At 39.8% G+C, this 6800-nt stretch overlaps 1 protein-coding gene across 1 annotated transcript in view; it reads right to left on the bottom strand.

Annotated features, from left to right (window-relative positions):
- The window catches only part of maoa (monoamine oxidase a), a 170711-nt gene that overhangs the window by 66648 nt on the left and 97263 nt on the right, over positions 1-6800 (bottom strand). The window lies entirely within an intron of this gene.

Raw genomic sequence — 6800 nt, 5'->3', positions numbered from 1 at the left:
ATGTGTTGCTGGTTTAAATTAACAGGGGAGGATTTACCCCATTTCATAACAGTTTGGGGGCTCATTCTATCTAAAACCTTTAAACAAATTGCTGACACAACCACTTGTTTCATAATATGGATTCCTTAAACTTCTCTTCCACAACCTTCTGTTTCTGAAGCTTCTGTCTTAGTGACTTTTAAACCACCTATGACTTCTATTCAGCCCCAACTGTTCTGGAGATTGCAAAGTGAACAACACATTAGCTGAGATGTTCTCCCTGATAGAAACCTGCACACTCTCTAACCTTCTGGCTGGGTCTCTTTCAAAAAGGAAACTGGTTTCTGTCATTGTGTCTATGTGTGATAGTATATCTTAACTCTTTCATTTCCACCATTACTTCTAAAGTACAGACGGTACAGAAATATGAATGAAACTTAATGCTATACATAGAAATGCATTAATCCAGGCAAGAGGAGATTATTTCATCACATTCCTGATTTATGCCTTGCAGATTGGGGGATATGCTTTGGGGAGTCAGGAGGTGGGATACCATGCACAGAATTCCCAGTGTCTGACCTGCTCATGTAGCCCACAGCTGATGAAGTTTGTCCTTGACTATGTTCCGAAGGTTGTAGCTGCAATGAATTTCTGCAACATCCAGATAATGTGTAAACTTTAAATAAATGCCAGTTAATTTCCTCAACAATGAAATCACTTGTCTTTGCCTTGTGCCGAAATTCTCTTGATTAGTTCTTACTTCACAAAGCCAATTTTATTCACAATCAAACATCCATAATTAATTGGCTTATATAGTTTAGTATCTATAAGCTTACTCTGGTTACAGTGGTAAATTGGAACAGTGTCACAACCCATTGGGAAAGCACACCGATTCTCAAGCTCCACTGCTATCGGGGTCATTGCGAAAGTTAAAGATTTAATCCAAATACTCAAAATTCCCAATTTTCCTACCTGGTATATCCAGGTTAACAGAAAACACTGATTAGGTATCTGCATTTAACAAGAAACTATGATTTATTACAAATAAATCTATTCTAACTACTGGCAAGGTATGAATTATCAATTTATAACTCAACTCCTTCCTGAACTCCTTCAAACACATACAGATAGATATAGACAAACAAACAAAAACATGGATGTTACGAGTGAAAAATCCAAATTAGGAAAACACAGGTCACTAGTACCAGTTGCCAGGATTCGATGGGATTCACTGAGGGGTCCTGCTTCTTCCAAGTCCTTCTGATCGCCAATCATCTTCTTTCCAAGTTGTTTCAGATTTTACTACATATGCACCACAATTGGGCAAATTATTTGTTCAGTCTCTCAGTCACTGGTTAGAGGCAATAGCTTATGTGCAATTGATGAGAGAAAATATCTGGCTAACTATCTTCCAATTCCGTAATACTTATCAGCAAGGACAGAGAGAGAGATGCTGTCTTTTTAGAGTCTGGAGGCTTTATGTTCTTGTATTGTTCACATGTAGTCTGTCTACCTGTCCGGAGCCAATCATAAAGTTGTTGTCATGCTGAGAATTCTTGAGCAGTACGCCTATCCCTGATTGGGAAACCAATCACAGGCTCTCTGAGCAAAACTGTCTTGAACGCACACCCACAATGTCGATGAGTCCAACAATTCTCCTGCACTGCTTGAACAAAGCAATGGTGTAAATACAACTTACAATGAGTCCCAGTAAATTGTTTTAAAACTGCAACATCTCTTTCCACTAATTCCAATTTTTAAAGTAGTATTGTTTTCCCATTTTGGGCACCAATCCAAAAACAAAAATAAAAATAAAAAGATGTGATCTTTACAACAGATACCAATGCTTTTTAATTTATTTTTTCAAGAAAAATGGATGTTACTGGTTAAGTCATGTATTGCAACTCCCTAACTAGCTTCTTTCATCAGTAAGTTTTAATGTAAATCAATTCTACATTCACCTCGTTTATACTGAATACAGGATTAACAATTTTAACTCATATCTTTAAGCAAAGAAACAAAATCCTCATCTAGCTATGTTTTTGCCTCTGAGCTGTATCAAGCTACTCTTCATCTTTATTTAGCTACAACTTGGTAATAGCTATAATATTATAATCTGCCAACAATATAAAGTTTGATTCATAATCCTCCTTATATTTGTGTACATTATTTAAAGACATTCACCTGGGCTCAGAGATGCAGTCCTCTCTGGTATTCCCATTAATCTCAGTCAGTTCCTCCTGCCTTAGCCTTGGGTCATTCTTAGGATGCTGTGAATTTTCAATGTTCAACTTGCTTGCTTTATCATTTAATTCTATGTGCTGGCTTCTTGACTTTAAAATTATGAGTTAAGCAATAGCCTAGCAGTCATACTCAACAAATCACACCTTTCAGCAATGCTCTGTCTCCTTCATCACCACCTCCTCCATCACTATGGCTTGTCTGACCAACAAGCCGATCCATTAGAGGTGGCAGTACACAGACAGGACAAATGGTCCTCCATAGCTCAACACTGACCCTGAGCCCCATAAAGTCTCAGCACATCAGATCAAATGCTGACAATCAAATCTCTTACTGATTAGGACCTATCACCCTTCCTGAGCTGATGGACTGATAATCCAAAATGAACGTCATTTAGAAGGAGCAAGAGCAAAGGCCAAGAGATACTCTGAATGGGGAACTTCAACATCCATCTCCAAGGCTGGTTTGGAAGCACCTGTACGGGCTGAGTTGGCGAGTCCTAAAGGACATACCTGCGAGACTGGGCCAGTGACAGCTGTTGGGTGAACAAAAAAAGGTAAAGAATCTTCCTGACCTTTCCCTCACCAATCAACCATCACGGAGGCATCTGCCCATTACAGTCTTGCTAGGAATGACCACTGCACAATCCTTGTGGAGAGAATCTCCCATCTTCTTATAGAACTCTGGTGTTGTATAGCACTACCACCAAGCTAAATTGAATAGATTCAGGAGGGTCTAGAAAAATCTGAGCATTGAGGCACTGTAGCCCATCAACAGGAATAAAATTGTATTGAACTGTTGTACTGTCAAGATACAAATTGCTTTATGAAATCTGTATTCTCTTCCCTAGCATATCTCTCACTCTAGCATCAAGCCAGAAGATCATGCACTGTTCAAAGAAGATTACAAAAGAGGATGCCAGGAGCCAAACCATTCATATCTGAAAATGAGATGTGAAGCTACAACATAGGACTACATGCCAAACATCAGAAGCAGCCTGCAGTCGAGAACTGCATCCAATGGATAGATCAAAGCTCTGCAACCCTGCTACACCCAGTGAAGGATGGTAATGAATAATTAAACACCTATCAGGAGGAGAAACCTCATTGAACACTCCCATTGTCACTGATGATGAAGCCTTGTATATGAGCACAAATGTCATTTACAGTCAAATCAGTTGTGACCATATTAAATTACAGAGCAAACCGAGCAGCCAAATAGCCTTCTCCTCATCTAGATTCATATGTCCATACGTATGTTAGAAATATAGAGCAAATAATTCATTTCAGCTTCTTCCCTTATGACCACTCACTACAAACATCAGTCTGTAGTCAATTCAATTTACTCCACTTGAGGACAATAAACAACTGAGTGCACTAAATACAGTAAAAGCTATGAACCCTGACCACAACAGTTCCAGAGGAAAATCTTGTGCTCCAGAACTAGTCAGATCTCCAGTCAAGTTATTCAAGTGCTGCTGCAACACTAGCATCCACCAAAATGGAAAATTTGCCTAGATATATCCTGTCCACAAAAATTCAGGACAAATCTAATCAGGTCAACTGCTCCACCAACAGTGTAGTCTTAATTAGTAGCAAAGTGATGAAGGGTGTCACTGATAGTGGTTTTAAGTGGTACTTACTCAGCAATAACTAACCAATCTTCAATTTGGATTCCATCAGGGCAAGTCAGCTCCAGACCTTATTACAGTCTTGATTCAAAGAATTAAATTCCAGGAACCAAAAGAGAAAATGCTGGAAAATCTCAGCAGGTCTGGCAGCATCTGTAAGGAGAGAAAAGAGCTGACGTTTCGAGTCTAACTGACCCTTTGTCTTTCGGCAGTGTTTGATTGGATGCATCTTCAAAGAGGCATAATAAACTTTAGGTCATTGTCTTTCAAAGCTCAAGGGCTATAGTTGCCCACTGGTTGGAGATGTACCTAGTATAAAGAAAGAGATATGGCTGTGGGAGGTTAGCCATCTGATCCTAAGGATACCACTGTAGGATTTTCTCAAGGTAGAGTTCTAGGGTCAACCAACTCCAGCTGCATCATCAACAACCTTTCCTCGATCATAATGTCAGAAGTGGGGATGTTTGCTGATAATTGCACAATGATCAGCATCATTCACATCTTGTCAGATACTCAAGCTGCCTGTATCAATATGCAGCGAATTGGACAATATTGAGGCTTAGGCTCTACCTCCTGAAAGATGGAAGATGCATGGGAATACCAGCAGCTACAAGCTCCTTTCCAAGATACACACCATCCTGATGTGAAACTATACTGTTGTTCCTTTACCATCTCAGGGTCAAAATCATGGAACGCCCTTCCAAACATTAATGTGAGTGTACCTACATGACATGGACTGTGGTGGCTCATCAGTAGCTCATGGGGAATTAGAGATGGACAACAAATGCAGACCTGGCTAGAAATGCTCACATTCCTTTGAAGAATAAAAAGAAATAACATTCACAGATATAAAATTCCTTCAAATTAATTTTAAACAATCTAACTTCCCTCTCTATTATGGGGCATCATAATGATACAGTTTAATTTGCACAGCCTCCCATCATTTTCTAGAACTCACCTCAGTGTTTGCACTGTCATTCCCCACTTTACTGCTGCCGTAAACATTTAGTTGGGACATAACAATGTTGAGATACAGTGTCACAGATCTCTCATTGCTGCATATCCTTTGAAACCCATAGCTATCAAAATGTACCTGAAAAGATTTAATTATCATTGACAAATTTTCATGGAAAGATTTACAAATTCCTACCACCCTTGACAAAATAACTGCCTATATAAAGAAAACCCTATTGTCTGTGTCAATTCAGCTCTGGTCTGTGCAGCTGTCTTGCTTCTCAGCCCAATCTTGTCCGGTCATTGTAGGTGGGTACTCCTTCCAACTAGTCTTGCATTGAGAACACAGAAAGTGAGGAGATCAGATGCGTACCAGAGTTAGTGTAACAAAAATGATGTTGGGGTGTTTGCTTGCAGTCAAATGAAAACAGAGGAACAACTGAACAACTTAAAACATAAGAAGGATAATTAAGAATGTAAGTACTCATCTTCAAATACTAAAGCATGGAGCTACGGATCTGGGAATGAGTTCCTATTGAGTTCCAATTTAATTCCACCCTTCACAATTTTTGAACCAGTCTTAAAATAGGAATGCAGCATTCTTGTTCAAAATTAGCAGTAACCTCTTAAAAATATTTACATCAGGACACTATGCCATTTTTGGAAATGAATCTGGTCTTTGTTTATCATGAAAGGATAGAAAGGCATTGGCAAAAGTACAAACGTTTACAAATGATGGCACCATTATCAACCGGAAAAACGCATATCAGAAAAGCAGTTCGAGGGGTTACCTAATAGATGCTTACAAAAGTAAGGAGTTTTATAGAGTAGACATCAAGAAAATATCTCTGCTTGATGGAAGTCCAAATCTAGAGGTCATAAATATAAGAGAGTAATATTCGAATAGGCCGTTCTGGAGTAACTTCTTTATCCAGGGAGTGGTGAGAATGTGTAATTGCTACATCAGCTAGCTGGGATGAGTAGCACAGATATATTTAAAGGGGAGCTAGAAGAAGTAAAGTTGAGTGATGCATGAATGAACAATAAACAGAACATAGATCAACTGGACATTTGTATACTGTGCAGTAAAACCCAATGGCAAGAATGATGCCAAAGTCTTTGTGTGGTATACAGTAAGGAAACCCATTATAAATCCAGCAAGGACCTTCTTACACCTCAACGGTCATTCCTCCATCCATCCATCCTGGTGTGAATGTCTGCCACATGTATGAAATAAAAGAAGAGCTTTTTTGACAGAGGCTGCAGTAGAATCAGCAGCACAGCAGGATTCCTTCTCTGCCGCATTATGATAGCAGATCATTTTCAGTATTTTTGTGCAAATGGTGTATGACGTGCTATGTTATAGGTAGGTGGCTCACATTCAAACAGTCACCAGCAACTGAAACAGAACTGAAGCTAAACTGCTGCCTCACAGCACCAGGGTCCCGGGTTCGATTCCAGCCTCAGGTGACTCTGTGTGTGGAGTTTGCACATTTTCCCAGTATCTGCGTGGGTTTCCTCCGGGTGCTCTGGTTTCCTCCCACAGTCCAAAGATGTGCAGATGAGGTGAACTGGCCATGCTAAATTCCCCCATAGTGTTAGGTCAATTAGTCAGAGGGAAATGGGTCTGGGTAGGTTACTCTTCGGAGGTCGGTGTGGACTGGTTGGGCCGAAGGGCCTGTTTCCACACTGTAGGGAATCTAATCTAATCTAATCTAATCTAATCTAATCTCTCACATGCCAGAGTGTGTGATATTTGGCCGAGCAATTCGAAAGGAATGAGAAAGACAGGGCGAAAGCACGGGAGATGAGTCACATCAATTTGCTGAAAGGCCTAACAGAAAAAAAACATTCTGCAAATTGAGGAGTCAGTTCCCCACACCTCCATCCACCCGAGCAATGAACAAAACTAAAAATAGAATACAGGCTATATAAGGTTGCCTGTGAATTGTTATGTTCAGGCATTGTCATCATTAGTTGAATAGAGTTTCAAATA

This window comes from Chiloscyllium plagiosum, unplaced genomic scaffold (genome assembly GCF_037043375.1).
Source record: "Chiloscyllium plagiosum isolate Xiang-an unplaced genomic scaffold, Cpla_swu_hap1 HiC_scaffold_12, whole genome shotgun sequence".
NCBI lineage: Eukaryota > Metazoa > Chordata > Chondrichthyes > Orectolobiformes > Hemiscylliidae > Chiloscyllium > Chiloscyllium plagiosum.
This window is presented reverse-complemented; position numbering and strand designations above follow the sequence as displayed.